This window comes from Chlorocebus sabaeus, chromosome 14 (genome assembly GCF_047675955.1).
Source record: "Chlorocebus sabaeus isolate Y175 chromosome 14, mChlSab1.0.hap1, whole genome shotgun sequence".
Lineage (NCBI taxonomy): Eukaryota > Metazoa > Chordata > Mammalia > Primates > Cercopithecidae > Chlorocebus > Chlorocebus sabaeus.
Genome location: NC_132917.1, coordinates 106,170,324 through 106,189,539, shown reverse-complemented (window position 1 = coordinate 106,189,539; position 19,216 = coordinate 106,170,324). Strand labels below are relative to the sequence as shown.

Sequence of the window (19,216 nt, the reverse complement as noted above, 5' to 3'; positions counted from 1 at the left end):
AAGAGAAACTACAGATAAGGCAGGGCAGGGGGAGGGCGCTACTGTATGAATAAATACTCTTTACAGAGAGATATATTCTTAAAGAAGAAATAGAATACTCTAGGTCTGCACATACTTTATCCACAGTTGCATTCACAAAAATGTAAAGTGCAGAACGGAAACTGCTCACTAAATCAGCTCAACTGAAATATCTGGATAATTAGTGGTACCTGGTCTTTTGGACCCAATTCTCATGAAATATGCAACTCTGACCTACTTATGAGATTAAAATGGGTTTTTGTTTGTTTTTGTTGGTGTTGTTTGACCGCCTGGGTCTCTGAGGCTTATTTTCAACAGGAAGAAAATAAGTGGTTTCTGTTGGGGAGAATGTTTTCCTGTGGGCCAGGTGGCTTGCCCTGGTGCTCATCTGCCTGGCCTGTACATCTTTCAAACCAGAAGGCCCAGGAGTTAGGATATCCAGCTCAATAAGCCCAGCACCATCTTAGTGATGAGCCCTTGGCAGCCTCGGGTGGCCATTCACAGAGTCAAAAATAAGGACAGATACAAAACACTAGCTATACAGACTGTGTCTGAATCTCCACCATTTACCCACATGGTGGAAAATATACTACCTCCATTTCTATTACAAAACATAATTCAGTGGTTCTCAATGTGTGGTCCCTACACCCCTGAGTCCCTTTCAAGGAGTTTGTGTGGTTGAAGCTATTTTCTTAATACTAGTAAAATATTACTTATCTTTTCACTGTGTTGACATTTATGCTGGTACAAAAGTTGCGGTAGAAAGACTCCTAGTGCCTTAGCAGGAACCAAGCTGGTGGCTCCAAACCACCTTGTAATCATGATATACTTCATCACCAAGCAGTAGGGGGAAAAAGAAAAGCCCAGTCACTTTCCAGAATGACCTTGATAAAACAACAGTAACAAGTATTAATGTTATTAAATCTGGACCCTGGACACACATCCTCTTTTTTTTTTGGAGATGGAGTCTCACTGTGTTGCCCAGGCTGGAGTGCAGTGACACAATCTTGACTCACTGCAACCTCCACCTTCCGGGTTCAGGCAGTTCTCCTGCCTCAGCTTCCTGAGTAGCTGGGACTACAGGCACATGCCCCCACACCTGGCTCATTTTTTATATTTTAGTAGAGACTGGGCTTCACCATGTCGGCCAGGCTGATCTCGAACTCCTGAGCTCAGACAATTCGCCCGCCTCAGCCTCCTGAAGTGCTGGGATTACAGGCGTGAGCCACCGTGCCCAGCAACACACTTTTTTTTCCTTTTTTTTCTTTTTTTTTTTTTTTGAGATGGAGTCTAGCTCTGTTGCCAGGCTGGAGTGCAGTGGCAAGATCTTGGCTCATTGAAACTTCCACCTCCCGGGTTCAAGCAGTTCTCCTGCCTCAGTCTCCTGAGTAGCTGGGACTACAGGCACACGCCCCCACACCTGGCTCATTTTTTGTGTTTTAGCAGAGACTGGGTTTCACCATGTTGCCCAGGCTGATCTTGAACTCTTGAGCTCAGACAATCTGCCTGCCTCAGCCTCCTGAAGTGCTGGGATTACAGGCGTGACCCACCGTGCCCAGCAACACCCTTTTTTTTTCTTTCTTTCTTTTTTTTTTTTTTTTTTTGAGATGGAGTCTAGCTCTGTTGCCAGGCTGGAGGGCAGTGGCAAGATCTCGGCTCACTGCAACCCCCGCCTCCCAGGTTCAAGCGATTTTCCTGCCTCAGCCTCCCAAGTAGCTGGATTACAGACACACGCCACCACGCCCAGCTAATTTTTGTATTTTTAGTAGAGACAGGATTTCACCAGGTTGGTCAGGATGGTCTCAATCTCCTGACGTCGTGGTCAACCCACCTCGGCCTCCCAAAGTGCTGGGATTACAGGTGTGAGCCACCACACCTGGCCGCAACACGTATCTTTTTAATATTCAGAGTGACGAAAGGGAAGATGCATGAAGCACTTCTGCTCATATCAAAGAACTGTGGCTGTTTTGCGGAAAGGCAGTTGTGCAACGGCCCAAGTTGTGAGTTCAACAAGCTGTTTCTTCCATTTTCAGTTGAAAGAACAACTGAAGACAAAGCATACTTAGATTCTGGCAGTAGATATTTTCCCAAAAATGAAGAGTAGCCTGTCATTCTAAGGGAAACAACTGACAGTATTTGTTTTTGTTCTCAAGGATAAAATTTGAGTTTTCAGGTGAAATTAGCATTTTGGGAAACTGTGAGCGTGGCAGCTTCCCAGTGTGTAAAAACTTTTCTGATTAGATGGATGGTGATATCAATTACTGTAATTTGTTAATATTGTATAATGAAATGTATCAGCATTTGGAAGATCTATAGAAGCAATATTTTCTAAATCTAACAAAATAATGTGTAGGTTAAAGATCTATTTAAAGCTTAAGATAGACCAAATGGGTTTTAATGTAATAGGGTATGAAAAGTTTATTGATGTGGTTTCAGATTCCACATTGCAATCTTTAAGCAGTAGTTAAGAAACAACTGCTTGTCAAATTTTGGTGTAGAATCTATCTATCTATATATAGAGAGAGAGATGATGATCTGAGATGGCTATCAAAATATTTCTCTTTTCCAACAACATTTCTGTATAAGGTTGCGTTTCCTTCATAAATTTCAACCAAAACCACATACTCAACAGATCGAATGCAGAAGCAGACATAAGAATTGAGCTTTCCAGCTGTCTTCTATTAGGCTCAATGTTAAAGAGATTTGCAAAAATACAAAACCACACCACTCTTCTTACTAGTTGTTTTGTTTTGAAAAGTATAATTATTTTTCATGAAAACATTCGTATTATAAAATGTTATGGATTTAATGTTGTTAATTTTAAATGAATTAATTTTTTAGCTTCTAAGTTCTATTTTCTAATGCAGTAAATATAATAGATACAACCCACATAAACAAAAACCCTTTGGGATTCTTAATGATGTTAAAGTGTAGAGAGAGGGCTGTACTCTTTGAGGCACTCTTTAAAAATAGGGGTTAAGAGTAGCTGGCTTAATTAAACTTGAAATTAATTGAATATGGTTCCACACACAATTTCAATTCTTGTTAATATTCCCCATCTATTCCTATTGTATAAAACACTGAGTCAAAGATGTAATTTTTGCTGAAATCATCTAATTAATTGTACCATATGGGCCATGCTCCCACCATGGGGTACCATTCGGCTCCAAGGAGTCCCTGGTGCTTAACTTGGGATTAGGACCACAAAGAAGTAACTTAAAGATGCAGGAATCCCGGTGCTTTTAAGAAATTTGCATTGCTTACTTTATTTGTTTATTTATTTGTTGTTGGTTCTATTTTAGGAACAGCTTTTCTTCAGGCTGTTTCCCAACACATTTTAATGTGATTTTCACAGACACCGTTTTTGTCCTTGCAAATTGTGTCACATATTATTTCCTTGCCCATTGTGAAGCCATCTTCAATCTTTGTTTAAAAGTGTTATTGAATTTAGTTGTTTAAAGACATTATTTAAACCGCCTTTGCTGTGGTAAGAGATGCTGATTATTTATTTATTTTATATTATTTTAGTTATTAACCAGATAATCAATGCACACGGTGCAAAATTCAGAAGGAACAAAAAGAATAATGAAAAGTAATTTTCCCCCTCCCTCCATTTTCAAGTCTTCCTTAGTTCTCCCCAGAAGCAACTACTATTGCCAACTCCTTGTGCATCCTTCCAGAGATATTCCAAACATGTATAATGGCCACACATCCTTTCCTCACAAATGGTAGGACACTCCACACAATGACTTGCGCTTTCCTCTTTCATTTAACACCCTGTCTTGAAGACTGGCCCAGAGAGTGAGATTTTTGCCTCACTATTTATAGCGGTGTAGTGCTTGCTTCATTGTATGGACGAATGACTTGACTCTGCCCCTACCTATAAACATTTAGATTGTTTCCCCACTTATGCTACCTTAAAGAATGTTCTAGTATCTGTATACATCTGCGTTTGTGTACAACAAGCATATACTAATATAACTTTCAGGATTGAAAGATGAGTAAGCCAACATCACTTAGACGACAGTTGTATTAGAGAAAATTGTAAGTCATAGGTTACTGAGGAATTGTAAAGAAGCTGGTGATATTGTGAAACAGATATTTGGTCTTCTTTCAGTTTCCTGACGTACAGCTCCTGGAATCCTTTAAATCTGGCCAGGCGCGGTGGCTCACACTTGTAATCCTAGCACTTTGAGAAGCCAAGGTGGATGGATCACTTGAGGCCAGAAACTGGAGACCAGCCTGGCCAATATGGCAAAACCCCATCACTACTAAAAATACAAAAATTAGCTGGACATGGAGCGTGTGCCTGTAACCCCAGCTACTCTAGAGGCTGAGGCAGGAGAATCGCTTGAACTCGGGAGGCAGAGGTTGCAGTGAGCTGAGATCCTGCCACTGCAGTCCAGCCAGGCGACAGAGCGAGACTCTGTCTCAAAAACCAAACCAAACCAAACAAAACAAAACCTTTTAAATCTCTTGAGTGATAAGAGCACTTTTGTACGCTAATGAGATAATGGCGGCTGGGGAGTCCTAGGTACCTTCAGGAAGGGGGTTGATCACTGGAAAGAACAAGGCTTGACTAGAGGGTTGGGACTTTCAGCCCCAACCTCAACCTCCCAGGAGGGCAGAGGGGCCCAAGGTTAAGTTGATCACTAGTGGCCAATGGTCTAATCAATCATGCCTATTCAATGAAACCTCCATGAAAACCCTAAAGGACAGGGTTCAGATGGGTGTTCGGATGGCTAAACATAGGGAGGTTCCTTGAGGGTGGTGACCCCAAGGAGGACACAGGAGGTCCACATGCCTTACCTTATGCTTTGTTCTGTATCCCTCATAATATCTTTATAATACATGGGTAAACATTAATAAAGTGCCTCCCTCAGTTCTGTGAGCTGCTCTAGCAAGGGTTCTAGGACCCCTCTCCCCAATTAATATCCTGTTGGTCAGAAGTATAGGTGACAACCTACTACTTGCAAGCGGCATCTGAAGTACAGGGTGGCAGTCTTGTGGAACTGAGCCCTGTGGGATCTAACTCCAGGCAGATAGTGTCAGAATTGAATTTGAGGACACCTAGCTGGTGTGTCCTGGAGAATCATTTGCAGAATTGTTTGGTATGTGGAGGGAAAATCACACCCATCTGGGGGTCACAGAAGTGTTCTGCGCTGTAAGCATCCAGTAGGAGAAAAACAGCTTGGGGTTGGGTGTGGTGGCGGCTCACACTTATAATCCCAGGGCTTTGGAAAGCCAAGGCAAGACAATTGCTTGAGGCCAGGAGTTCAAGACTAGCCTGGGCAACATAGCAAGACCTTGTCTCTACAAAAATAAAAATTAAAAAAGATTAGTTGGGTGTGGTGGAGAACCTGTGGTCCCAGCTTGTCTGGAGGCTGAGGTGGGATGATCACCTGAGCCCAGGAGTTTGAGGTTACAGTGAGCTGTGAACGTGCCACTGCACTCCAGCCTGGGTGACAGAGCAAGACCCTGCCTCTAAAAAAATTTTTGTAAACTGCTTTTTTTTTTTTTCTGATATCTTACAAAGTTCTATGGTAAGTAGCCCTTAGCTTTGTTGTTAACTGCTAGAATAGCTCCAGGAAGAGGTGCTGCTCCTCTTTTCTTTAAAAGAGAGTGGAAAGAAAATAAATAGTTTCCTTAGTCTGACTAGAAAAAGAAATCAGGCTTTATGCTTCCTGATTTTGGAAACTTTTCAGTCCATTTTTGTCAGGAGAGTGAAGAAATAGGGAAGAGGGTTGTGGAGAGGCTTTGCCTTTCTGTTTGACTATTTTATTTCTTGTGCTGGTTAAGAAGGAGACGCTATAAGGATGGGTCATGAGAGCTCAGAAATTGATCACTGCCTTGCTTCAGGAGGCAGCCTGGTGGAAGGGACGGAACCAGGAAACGGGAGCAGTCACATCAGTCACACGCTGTCCTGATTTGCATCCTGTCCTTCTAAACCATTAACTCTGACTTCGAGCATGTTATTTGCCCTCTCTGGGCCTCAGTTTCCTTACTGAGCTATGTGGAATTTCTTCCCTTTTTTCCCATCAGACCTCTTATATCACCATCTCCACACCCTCCATTGTCACTCACCCTCAGCGCACTGCAGTGTGCTTCTGTCCCCATCATGCCACTGATCACCTTCAGACGTCACCAACAGCCACTGTGCTGCCACGTGCAACACACTCTCAGCAGCCCCGAGCCACCGCTCCTCGGCTGCGTCAGTCACTGGCTTCACTGCCCCTGCTTCTGACTCTTTCTCCTCATCCTTCCTTGACGCTGCCTCCTCAGCCACCTCTGCGGATGCTGCCCCCTAAACCTTAGGCTCCCCTGCAACTTGACCTTTGACCCACTCCTAACCATCCACGTGCTTTCTTACATGACCTCAGTCACTCTCCTGGTTTATTTATTTGCTCTTTTGCTCTACTGGTTTTTACCTACCATTTGGCTAATGACCCCTATGTTCATACCACCAGCTCCAACCTTCCCCCTGAATTTTACATTTCTACAAGTTTGGGAAATTTGTCTATTTGGATGGCCGTCCCCAAACTGCTTCTGTTTCAATAGGGCAAAATGGAATTCATCCTCCACCACTAGCTTGGTTTTTCTATTTTCCTGAGGAGTATACCTTTTGGTTATCCAAGCTACCTCTGCCTTTTGGGTTCAAGAGACTCTCGTTCAAGCTTAGCAAATGACCTCAAGGTTCATCCATGTTGAAGCATGTGTTAGAATGTCCTTCCTTTTTAAGTGTGAATAAGATTCCATTGTATGGATGTACTACATGTTGCTCACACATTCACCTATCTATGGAAGGCTGGGTTGCATCCATCTGTTGGCTATAGTGAATAATGCTGCTGTGAACATAAGTGTGCAAGTATTTCTTCTAAACTCTGCTTTCAATTCTTTTAGATATATATCCAGAAGTGGGGTATACTTCCATATCTTAACCTTGACCAGAACTTATTGGAGTTTCATCTTTACTCAGCTGGCTCCCTCCCTTCCAGTCACACTGGACTTCAACCCTTAGAAGGGATGGAGTGAGATTTATTCATCTTGGTGGCATTGTGAGGATGAGTCACTTAGCAATCAACAAGTTTCTGCTCAATAGTTTCCCTCTGGCTCTCTACTCAATCCAATTACTAGGAGAAGGACACGATGTGAACTTTTTTTTTTTGAGATGGAGTCTTGCTCTGTTGCCCAGGCTGGAGTGCAATGGTGTGATCTCGGCTTACCACAACCTCCGCCTCTTGGATTCAAGCCATTATCCTGCCTCAGCCTTCCGAGTAGCTGGGATTACAGATGCTCACCACCATGCCCAGCTAATTTTTATATTTTGAGTAGAGACAGGGTTTCACCATGTTGGTCAGGCTGGTCTTGAACTCCTGACCTCAAGTAATCCACCCGCCTCGGCCTCCCAAAGTGCTGGGAACCATGAGAACTTTTAAAGTAAAAAAACCCCTAAGTTCAAGACCACTTACAAATTCTTCGTTTCAAAGATGAGGATTCTGCTTGAGGAGGAAAACAGAATTCTATCTAAAACCAGGAATAAGAGACAAGATTTATCAAGCTGTGCTTGAAAAAGAATGAGAAAAAACAACGACAACAACACTGTATATTATACTTTTTAAAAAAAATTCGCTCGGTACGTGACAGCATTGATAGTTGATAATACTGTTTCTAAAGTTACAATCTGTTTTTATCTTTAAAAGTTACATTTTAAAAAGTCAAAGATAATACTAGGAAATTGTGCTAATAACCTTTCATGTGTCTACAGTTTAGGACGTAGTGGATGTCAGTCTGCCTTAATTTTAGAATCAGTTTTTTGACTGAAATGAGAAAGGATGAATCTAAGGATTAGAGTGATGGTGGTTATGCACACACCTGTGTCCACAGAGGCTCGCTGGTACTTCTCTTACGTTGGGTCATATTACTGTTTCCCTCTCCCCTTCGAATTTCACAAAGATTCAATAAGCAAGTTGTAGGTTCAGGGCCAAAATGGCGGACATTTTGTAAATGATGAAATGGAACTGTGGAATCTTAAAAACCTTCTATGTACTGATCCTCAGGCATCTCAACTGAGGTTGGCTCAATGTGTAGCACTTGGCTTCCTAAAATAACAGTCCATTTTCGAATGTTGGCAGCTGTAACTGCCACCTCCAGGGTCCAGCACTGCTAACGTCTATCTGAAAGGATTACTCATGCCATTGCTCCTCACCTTAAATCTGGCAGCACTTTTTTCCACCAGTGCGGACACCTTAGGTTTCCAGCACAACAGAAACACAAGCTGATACAGGAAGACGCACATACCACACACTTCCCTCTGCCTGCCTGTGCCAAGAATCCTTCTCGTCTGAGAAAGATCAACGTGTTGGTTTTGGACACCACCACCAAATAATAGCATAGGATGTGACACGTTTCCCAGAGATTAGCAGTCAAAACTTTAGACTTCAAAAGGCATCACCGTGCTAAATCTGCTAGTAGGTAGCCTAGCACAATTTGAGTGATATCTACTGAGAGACTGGTGCTGTTAGAGATCCTCCATTAAAATGGGTCACGGCCCCTGACACAGGCTCACGTTCAGTTTAACTCTCACCTCTCCAACTGCCAATACAATGGTCATGGACCCTCTAGAAGCAGAGAAGAGAAAATAGTAATTCATTTTGCAGTTGTGTGGGGTTATCTGCTTGGGGAAAGCAGGCGTGCAACTGAGGTCACTAGAAGGTGAAGCAACTGCCAATAACCTGCCTGGGTTTAAGACTGCTCAAGTGCTCTCCTAGCTGGTGGGCTGCGTCTCTGGCCTGATTCCTTTTGGGAGACAAAACTGTCCTGCTGCCCTCCTGCTCTGAATCTGAATCTGATTCTGGGTTGAACCTAGGTTAGCAAACTTCTCCCGTGTCCCGATTCTGGTGTGATCCCTGAACCCTGTCTGGGTTCTGCCTTCTGGACGGCAGACTCAGCTTCCAGCTCTGCCTGAGTGCGCACAGTAACCTCGGCATCCCCGGCTCAGCCTGGTAACTGGGCTGAGCTCCTGGTATTCCTGATCCTCGGCAGTGTCCCTTCATTCCAGTGTACTTGGCACTGGCCCTCGTGTGGGCGTCCAGGCATGAGTCGGCTTGCTCTCCTGGCAGAGATGCTAGGGCAGGTTTCCCAGGCAGGAACTGTGGCTTTGTTACCTGCTTCATGGAAAAGTGTAGCCACGTGTTTTTCCAGTCTGATTCACACAGGCAGCTCCAGGTTTTCAGAACAACCAGCCCTGAGATGGCTCCACGGTGGATTTTATATCACCCCTCTGTGTCCTCGTTCCTGGGACAAAGAGCCTAGATGGGCATGTAAACAATAATATCGCTTTATTTACTAACGCATCAGAAATGGGACTCTCTCAAACAAAGAACAAAATGGTAGCACTGGTCCTAAGCACATATGCATATTTAAACCGGCACTAAGCTGTAAATTACATGAATGCCTTTATTGCACAAAAATGTAAAATTTACTATTAACTTGGGTCTGACCTAAAGACCTGGCAAATCTCCCCTATCCTTCCCTATCTGGCTATCTTGCTGGGCTTGCCATGCGAGGGCCTACTTAGAATAGCCACAGCCACACACGGGCATCATGGGAGACTGCTGGGGGCAACTTCAGCTTCTTCATTGGAAACGATTCCTGACTCCCAGAAATCAGCAGGTGAATTACACCCAGAGCTCTTGTTTACACATATAAATTGCACAGCTGCCAAGTACAGACTCCTCGAACATTTCCCCAACAAAAACTTCCTTTGGCTTGCTCTCCCCATAGTCTCTTTCTTTTCCTCACTTGCCCATTTTTCCTGCAGAGGGTCTCCTTTTGTTCTCACTGGGCCTGCTCCTCCCAGCTGGTCTCTGAGCCTCCGTCTCTGTGAGTTAAAGCCTCGTGGCACAAAGGCTTTCTCCTTCTTCGGGCCACAGCCCCCCGTCTCAGCCATTCCTACCCCCACCTCCTGCTGCTTTCTTGCACCCACAGAGAGGGCACCATGACCTGGTGCTGCCTTGGCTCAGCCTGGTCTCCCCTCTCCCCTCGCTCTGCTGCTTGTTACGTCACACTGGATGTAGGCGTCCCTCTGAAACTGCCTCTCTTCTGAGAGCTTCAGATGGAAAGGGGAAGAAAGTAATCTTTCAAGACTCTAAGAGTAAGACCCACTCTGGGTCTCACCTTCCTATACCAAAAACGCCACCCTCTCAGCACTCAAAATACGCTAATAAATAAGATAAACATCATGGGGGTAATCATGGTGGTGGTAGTGATGGCGAATGATTGCTCCTCCAAACTCCACTGCTAGGATCAGGGCCATCAGGTGCACGCTCACTAACTGTCTGCCCCATTAGTTCTGCTCTAGCCGGGAGCTGCTCTCCTTTCTCTGCATCCATGTGCCAGTTGTAAATGAGGAAGAGAGACCTGTCCAAAATAAACGAATTCTCAATACAAAGCCAACTGGCTGGGTGAAGTTGTACTTCTGGTAAGGGAAGGCTGTAATTCTGCAAGTGCCAGAGTGCTGGTGCCAGTCTTGGTTGGAAAGTGTGCTAAGGCAGCCTGCGGATGCTCAAGTCAACATTAGGATTACATGACTTGGAAATTCCCAGTCGTCTCTGTGGGTTTGGATGGTGATCGTCAAGGAAGGTGTGCATATATTAGTCGAACCTATCTTTTGAAAATATTTATACATCCAAAATATGTGCAAGTGCGGGGAAAATACCAGTTTCTCAATCCAAATGAGTCCACCTTAAAACAGGTGGGGTTGAACGGCAGTGGTCCTATGTGGGCCATTTCTGCCGGCTGCCTAGCAAAAGCACACCACAACGTGGAGGATGCCTCTGCAAAGCCACAGAAGAGTTGTTGTCATGGCAAGCAGGCCTGCTTCCACAAATGACACATGCTCATGCTGGCAGAGATGAAAGAAACTTTATGGAATTTCTGTGGGAGACGGAATTTTTGTTTAACTTTCTATTTTGCTATTCAATTTGTATAGACAGAAATGTTTTTAAGCATTTGATAGAAAATCAACATGCCCCAAGCAGAGAAACTAAAGACATGAATTCCCCAGATAGACTCCTAAAAATTAAGATGGTGACTTCCGTTTGCAGGATGCAGACTTCAAGGAAGTCCCTCAATGAGTGACCTTCTCTGCGATTAAGGCCTAGGCTGGTGGTGGTGGTGGCAGTGGGGGGAGGATTGGGGCAGGAGAAGCAGACCCTCACTAGCGAAGAAAAGCTGGGCTCTGAGAAAGAAGCACCATCCCAAGAACGTCCACATGCACACTTCCCAGCATCCTCATTTTCAGCTCTTCATTGTATCTGTGGATGCTATAACCTGGGGCTACTTCCTTTAATTCAGGCAGAGATTCCCAAGTTTGCATCTACTGACATCTGGAAGGCCAAGTTCTCGGCTTTGCTTTAATTCAAGTTATTTGCCAACTGGATCTCAGTGCCAAGCCCAGATAACTCAACTGCCTAAATGGGAAATGGGCCTGATGCGTTTGTTCTGAGCAGGGTCATATAGAGCCATTGTATAGCAGCCTTATATTGGTTTAGGCATTTTCTTTTTTTTTTTTTTTTGAGACGGAGTCTCGCTCTGTCGCCCAGGCTGGAGTGCAGTGGCACTATCTCTGCTCACTGCAACCTCCACCTCCCGGGTTCACGCCATTCTCCTGCCTCAGCCTCCCCAGTAGCTGGGACTAGAGGCACCTGCCACCACGGCCAGCTAATTTTTTTGTATTTGTAGTAGAGACCGGGTTTCACTGTGTTAGCCAAGATGGTCTCAATCTCTTGACCTTGTGATCCGCCCACCTCAGCCTCCCAAAGTGCTGGGTTTACAAGGGTGAGCCACCGTGCCCGGCAGCTTAGGCATTTTCAAGAAAAGTGAATTAAATTCAGTAATACTGATCAAGTTGCAAAGTGCTGTGAACACAGATTCAAATGTCTCAGTTCTTGCCCCGAAGGAGCCCACTGTCTTTCCTCTGTTGTTATAAACATGGGAAAGAAGGAGTGGACCGGTCAAAAATGAGGCTATGATGGCTACCCATGCAGCTTTCCTAGCGGGGATACCTTATTTGGTCTAAGGATAAACAGGAGTCCACCAGGCAGAAGAGAGTGAGGAAGGCAGTTCCAGGAGTCACAGGATGAAAGGCTCGCCCCTCACTGGTCACAGGTGGAACGTGTGAGGTGCAAAGAGAACGAGCCGCAAGGGCTCTCAAAGACTCCCTCCCGGACAGGATCCCGCACAGGATCGCGGCGTCTGCTTTCCTGACCTCATCACTTTCGAACATATTCTTGGAAAAAGAAAACCTCTCAAGCATTCGCTCCATCTGCGTCTACCCTGACCTGGAAATTCAAGGGACCAGAAGCAATACAGTAATACAGACAGACCCCCCCCATGCAGAGGGTGAGACAGACAACTGAGTCCAGAAAATGTTAGCAAAGTCGGGCATCGAGATTACATTACAGTCATGTGCCAAATGGAAATTGAATTTCAAGTTATTAAAAGGAAGGCAAAATATATATATATACACACACACACAAAGAAAAAGCCCTCACCTTGAGTTCAAAGATGGCTACATGAAGAGTTTGGATATCTGATGGTAATTTACCACCGGAACCTCTCTAGCCCTCGGCGGAGACAGTGACTCCTCTGGTCCTACTGAGGAGTAATTGCTCAGCATCTCTGACTGTTCACATGATTCCAAGTATATTTATAGTGTTAGGATGGCCCAGAATTTTTGAAGGTTTTTTTATTTTTGGCAAACAGTCCTGCCAGGAGATGCTGAAGGTCAGATATTTTAGAAAATCTGTTTCTGGTACTTCAGCAGTCAACTACTACAGCAATGATGGAGAAAGATGCTTAGTTGTTCCAGGAAGCTCTGTCCTGACTCCCAGGTCCAGTTTTAAAGCATCTTCTGAAATAGGGGAAAGATATTCCTAAACATGCTCTCTAGAACTTAAAGCATAGTTGTTCATCACACACAAATCTGTACCATGGGGCAGAATTAGCCACAGAAGACATTCTCATTGTCAATTAGCCATGAAAGTGGCTTGAGGAAAATCTAGATAATGTGAAATAACTCTTCAAAGTAAGAAGAGAGGTGGTACATTCTTTGTTTTACAGGTAATGTAAAAAAGACACAAAAAGGTGAAAGGTGTTACCTATGGCCACACACATTGCTCCATAGGAGCTCCTGGGCCTGGGGTTCGCCCCCTCCCTCCTAGAACCTGGCCAGCCCAGGCTCTTTCTAGTTAGACCATTTGGATTTTCTGTTAATGACCCTAATCAAAGCAGAAATAGCACAAAATGACCTTAGTGGCAGTGGAGAGGGAACTTGGGATTTCAAATTTTTAATTTTGACTCATAAAGTTAATTCACAAAGAATAACAGATTTCGATGTGATTTAAAATAAACATTCTTGCCAGGCATGGTGGCTCACACCTGTAATCCCAGCACTTTGGGAGGCCGTGGCAGGAGAATCACTTGAACCAGGGAAGGCAGAGTTTGCAGTGAGCAGAGATTGCTCCACTGCATTCCAGCCTGGGTGACAGAGTGAGACTCCGTTTCAAATAAAATAAAATAAACATTCTGAGGAACAAGTGAGTCATGAGACTCTCCCATTTCAGAAATGCCTGGAAGAATCTCCCATTTCAGGTATTTTAGGGAAGCAAACCGTTCATTCAGAAGAGAATTTTGCCAGGTTTGCACAGACTTTAGACATTAATACTCCCTTGAAATGGATTTTGGAATCGTTGACGGAGGAAAAAAAGAGTAAAACTGCAAGAGAGGCAAGCAGAGAAGTGAATGGATTGCTGCTGAAAAGGACTGAAATCAGAGACAAAGAGATCTCAAATAAGAAGCAAAATTTTTCAGAGTCTACCTTACAAATACTTTTCATCTGAAACCATCCAGCAACATTTACTGGCCCAAATGAACTATGGGTACGAATAGTTTCATTCTATTGGTCATTCATGTACCAAACACAGCCTTTCTTAATGAGGAATCAAAGCCACAATGGAAACTTATATCCAACGCTCCAAATAAACTCTAACCAAGGATGGGAAACTCGGAATCATGGAGTTGTTTGTGGATTTGGCTCAAAGTCTGGCATGTTTTTGAGGCTTGAAACACTGACAATTTGCATCCAATAAATCAGTTTGTGAAAAAGGAGAGAGGGAAGAAACGGGATATGGAAATTTTGTATCTCAAGAGAGAGCCAAGCATTTTCCCTCCTAACCAGAGCATAGCAGAAGGGAGAAGAAAAGGAAAAGAGCTTGCCCTTTGTGGAAAGCTGAGCTTTTCCTGAAAGTCTGACAGGCAAAGGAACAAAGTTTGGATCCTGCAAGATCGTTCCTGTAACCAGATCAAGTTCCTCCTGTTTGCTGGAGGCCCTTGGGTCTCCCGTCACAACTGTACCCAGCTCACGGGCACAGGCAGGTGTACACCCTGCCTCTGTAGAGTCATCTTCCACAGACTTTCCTGCTGGAGCCAGGCAAATAGTGTTTTCAGAAAAAGTGAACCCAGCTTTCTGTGCCACCATCCTGGGATCTGGTACTGTGTCATGGGAAGGCATGCAGGGACTTGCCTTCTGACCCCACTGCCAGGAGGCGAGCTGGTTTGATCACTCGTGACCCCTTCCCTCCAGCGTTTATGATCTTAGACACTTACTCACCTTCCAACCATGTGAGGCAATTAAGAACGATTACCTCTGAATCAAGGGCAAATCATCCACCAGTTTCCTGGCCAAGGTTTGAGTGGGAGGAGCAGCTTGTGTGAAATCCTGTAATGGTGACAAAATGCTTAACAATCTTGATGGCAGTGGTCAGTTAGGGTAACGAATGTAGGGGGGTCTGACCTCCAGCTCATGTTTTCCTGTGTTCACTTTCTACCTGGTAATGGTGAGCTCATCCTAATCCCCCTGGGGTAGCCCCCCATCCGGGTAGGAGGCTACTGTTTGCCCCTGCACAGATGGGTCTAGCCCACCAGCCTCCCCCACCACGACCTCACCACAGAGCGGCAGTTGCCAGCACACTCCTGGAAGCTCTGCCTTTCTTCCGCCTCTCCCAGAGAATGAAATTTCAGCATTTGTACGGCTCAGACCCACTGGCTGAAACTTTTCTACTTCCTGCTTCCCTGAGTGAAGTAACTGACAGAGGAAGTAGTACTTCTAACTGGATTTCAGAGTTCCTGAGTCTACTCTATGTTTAGTCTATCTCTATTTCACTCTCCTTCCCCCACCCCATAAACTGACATTTTGTAGATTTCTGGTAAATTACTGAGTCCAGAGTTGGAAGCCCTAAGAGGTATTTATTTGACTTCAAATCACCTTTGGTCATCAGAATCACCTGGAGGGCTTGTTAAAGCAGGAGCTGGCCTGACAATGTGAACTTCTAATAGGTTTGCAGGGGATCCTGCTGCCCTGTGGGACCAGGCTTTGAGACCTACTAGCTGCAGGAAGTCTCTTCCTCTCTTTCCTCCCTTCCTAGCTGTGTCTCCCCCTGAAGCCCACCTACAGGAGAGACGGGAGACATTATGGGCAGTGTTGTCTCAAGAAGGAATGTAAGGATAATTGGAATAAACAAAAGAAGAACTTGAATAACTCATCACAGTCACCATTGATCCTTTCCCCAGGAAATAGTACTTCTTAATGTTTTTTTTTTTTTTTCTTCCATGAACTAGCCTTTTATCCTTAGCAGAGAGGTTTTCTCTCAAGAAGATAATCTGTCATCTTTAGAACAGGATCTGAACCTTAATTCTTCTTTCTTGTGGGAGTTAAGTCCATTTACTTCTTATTCTGGATTAATTTCCCCTTTGCCATTGAATAAAACAGAAGACTTTACTAAGGGCCCACTTCATGCCAAGTAATGTGCTAATAGTGCTAAGTGATTTATGCGCATCAAAAGACTTTTGCCACAATTTCACAAACTATATGTTATTAACTCATTTTACAAACTAGCAAACTGAGGGTTAGGGAAGTTTTGTAGTTACTGGAGATCACAGAGCTAGTCATACGTTGAACAGAGATTCAAATCCTGGCTTGACTTCAAAGATCTGCCATAGATAGCGTTACACAAGTCTTACACACTATAGTGAAAGACTTGTCACAAACAATTCTGTGATCTGTCACTTATTCAATACACGTATTTATTAAGCACATACTATGTGCCATGCTCTATAACAAGGTCCCAGGAATATAATGATGTACAAGACAGATGGAACTTTTCAAAACACATTTTCCTAGATTGTCTCATGAAAATTTGTTTTTAATACTTTGTCCTTCGATGGACTTGCTCATCAAAGCATACATGTCATTAAACCCAGAAATTGCATTCCCTTCCTCTATTTCTTGCCAACCTCCTTTGACTTACAATTCATCTCAGTTTAACAAATTTGTTTCCTATTTTCCTTAAAGGAGTCTGTGTGTTGCTTTTATTTTTTAAATATTTTTAGCTTTTGGGCCAGGCACAGTGGCCCACGCCTATAATTTCAGCACTTTGGGAGGCCGAGGGGGGCGGATCAAAAGATTAGGAGATCAAGACCATCCTGGTTAACATGATGAAACCCCATCTCTATTAAAAACACAAAAAATTAGCCGGGTGTGGTGGCACATGCCTGTAGTCCCAGCTACTCTGGAGGCTGAGGCAGGAGAATCGCTTGAACCTGGGAGGCGGAGGTTGCAGTGAGCCAAGATGGCGCCGTTGTACTCCAGCCTGGGCAACAGAGCGGGACTCCATCTCAAATACATATATATTTAGTTTTTGAATGAGCACAACATTAACATAGCTCAAAATTTACAAGAAATAAAAATGTGTACAGTAAAAGTTAATCTCCTTTCCACCCCATGACCCCTGACCACCCAGATCTCCCCAGAGGCAACCACTTATAAGTATACATTGTCTTCCCTGGTCCTTTCTTTGCTCATGAACACAAGTGGTTGGTTTCTACCTACAAAGTGTTCTCTACTTTTATTTTTTCTCAGTTGATTTATCTTGGAGATCATGCCAAATCAGTAAATATAGTTACCTCGTTCATTTTAACAGCCACATATATAAATAATTCTAAAATGTACCATACTGCATTTAACTAAGCCCTTTGTTGATGAACACATAACATGGTCCAATATTTTTCTATTACAAACAATTCTACAATGACTACCCTTGTGTGTATATAGTTTTGCACATGAGCAAGCATATCTACAAGATAATTTCCTATAAAGGGAAATGCTGGGTAAAGAGCCAATGGTATGTTCATCTGTAATTTAAAAATCTTTTCGTTATGGGATTTTTCAAGCATTACAAAAGGAGACAGACTAGTAAGATAAACTACTGCATATCCATCATCAAACTTCAGCGATTATCCACAATCCATGGCTGATCGTATTTCATATAGATATAGGCCCTATCCATTTCCCTACCCCAAATTATTTTGAAACAACTCCAGACATAATGTTATTTCACTAGGAAATATTTTGGCACTGTTCTTGAAAAGCAAGGACTTAAGAAAAGAAAAATATATGTATGTGTGTAATCACACTCTTACGCCTAAAATAAATTATTCATTAATACTAGAAAATAGCCTGTCAGTGTCATATTTTCCCAGATTGTCTCATAAAAATTGATTTTCTACTAGTTTATTCTTTGATTAGAATCCAATAAGATCCAAAAAAAAAACAAAAAACAAAAAGAATCCAATAAGATCCATACATTGCAGTTGGCTAAGTCTTTTTTTAATCTATTGGTTTCTCCTTCCATCTCTCTTCTTTTTCTTTGTGCATTGTTGTTGTAGAAACTAGGTATGTTTGCTTCCAGAGTCTGGATTTTACTGATCCTATCAAATTACCACAGGGTCATTTAAAATGTTCTGCTACCCATTAGGTCAAAAATGAAACACAAAATTAAATCACAGAATTTCTTAATAATAAAACAACATCGCTGAAACTATGTGGCACAGCTAAAGCAGTTTTTAGAAGAAAAATAACAGAACTAAATAACTCTATCAGTAAAAAAAGCAAAGTTAAATGGATTACACCCATAAGTCAGAAAGCTTAAAAAAATCAAAATGTAAGACAAGAGGAAATCAGAAAGAAGATAAATGCAGAATTAATGTTTCATCATTTTAGGACTTGTTTTTACAAACTGCAGCTTAAGGCTCACCATTTGAGAACTAGGAGACCATTTCCTAATATGTAACGATAGCGACAACACAGCTAGGTAGCTGTCAGGGGCTGGGAGCCTTTTCTACACAAACTTTGCTCTGAATTTCAAAATACTAGCCTGCCTTGACACTTAGCGGAAATTCAGGGAGGGTGGCCTTAACTCAGGTTCTTCAGGGAAGTGTCCCGTTTCAGGGACACCGTGGGGTGGGGTCAGGGGACGGCTGTATTCCGCACATCTAATTCTGGCTGGGCTTATGGCAAGTCTCAGTCCTCTGGAGTCACCTGAGTGACTGAGGGATGACAGGCATTTCTGATCCCGTAATATACTTACATGGTTTTGCCATCTACCGGACTCCAGTTCAAATCTCAGCTGGCACAGTTACCTTTCACGTGGCCTTGAGCAAATCTCTCTGAGCTGAACTTTCCTCACCATAAATCTGGTAAAAATCTTTACCTTAAAGAACTGTGGATCAAATGAGATACCAGATGGAGCTAGTGCTCACTGAGTGGAAGCTAAGGTGATGAAACCCTTGATTCTCAAGTTCTGTGATTCCATGATGGAGATCCATGAGGGCTACCAGATGGGGAGTATCAACTAAAAGAAGGCAATCACGGAGTTCTTCCTGCCTTCTCTGGAGGATGTATTCCTATGAGCTGCCCTGAATGTTAAAAATAATACATCTGCCCCCAAAGTGCCTAGGACGCCTTTGTTGTCCACCTGCTCATCGTCCATTGGTTTCTGCAAGTGGACCAGTTACCTGCTCAGGAGCAAACGTTTCTATCACGATGCACCCTCTCCCAGGGATGGGCTCAGCCTGTGCTCTCCCTGCGACAATGTTGAACAGTGCCGTCTGTCCCTACCCAGCGTCAGCCTCACTCAGAGGACACAGGCTTGGAATGTGGGAGGCACGCTCCCAGCTCACTTTGCTTTTCCCGCTCTGGAGGGGAATCCAGGATGTCTAACTAGTCTTCTGGCCCCGAGAGGGAGAGGTGGGGATAGGACCTTCCTTTAGTCCCCTCCCTAGTGGAACGAACGATTCTTTA

General features: G+C 43.6%; 1 protein-coding gene across 1 annotated transcript in view; it reads left to right on the top strand.

Annotated features, from left to right (window-relative positions):
* The window catches only part of FHL2 (four and a half LIM domains 2), a 76,268-nt gene that overhangs the window by 18,765 nt on the left and 38,287 nt on the right, over positions 1-19,216 (top strand). The window lies entirely within an intron of this gene.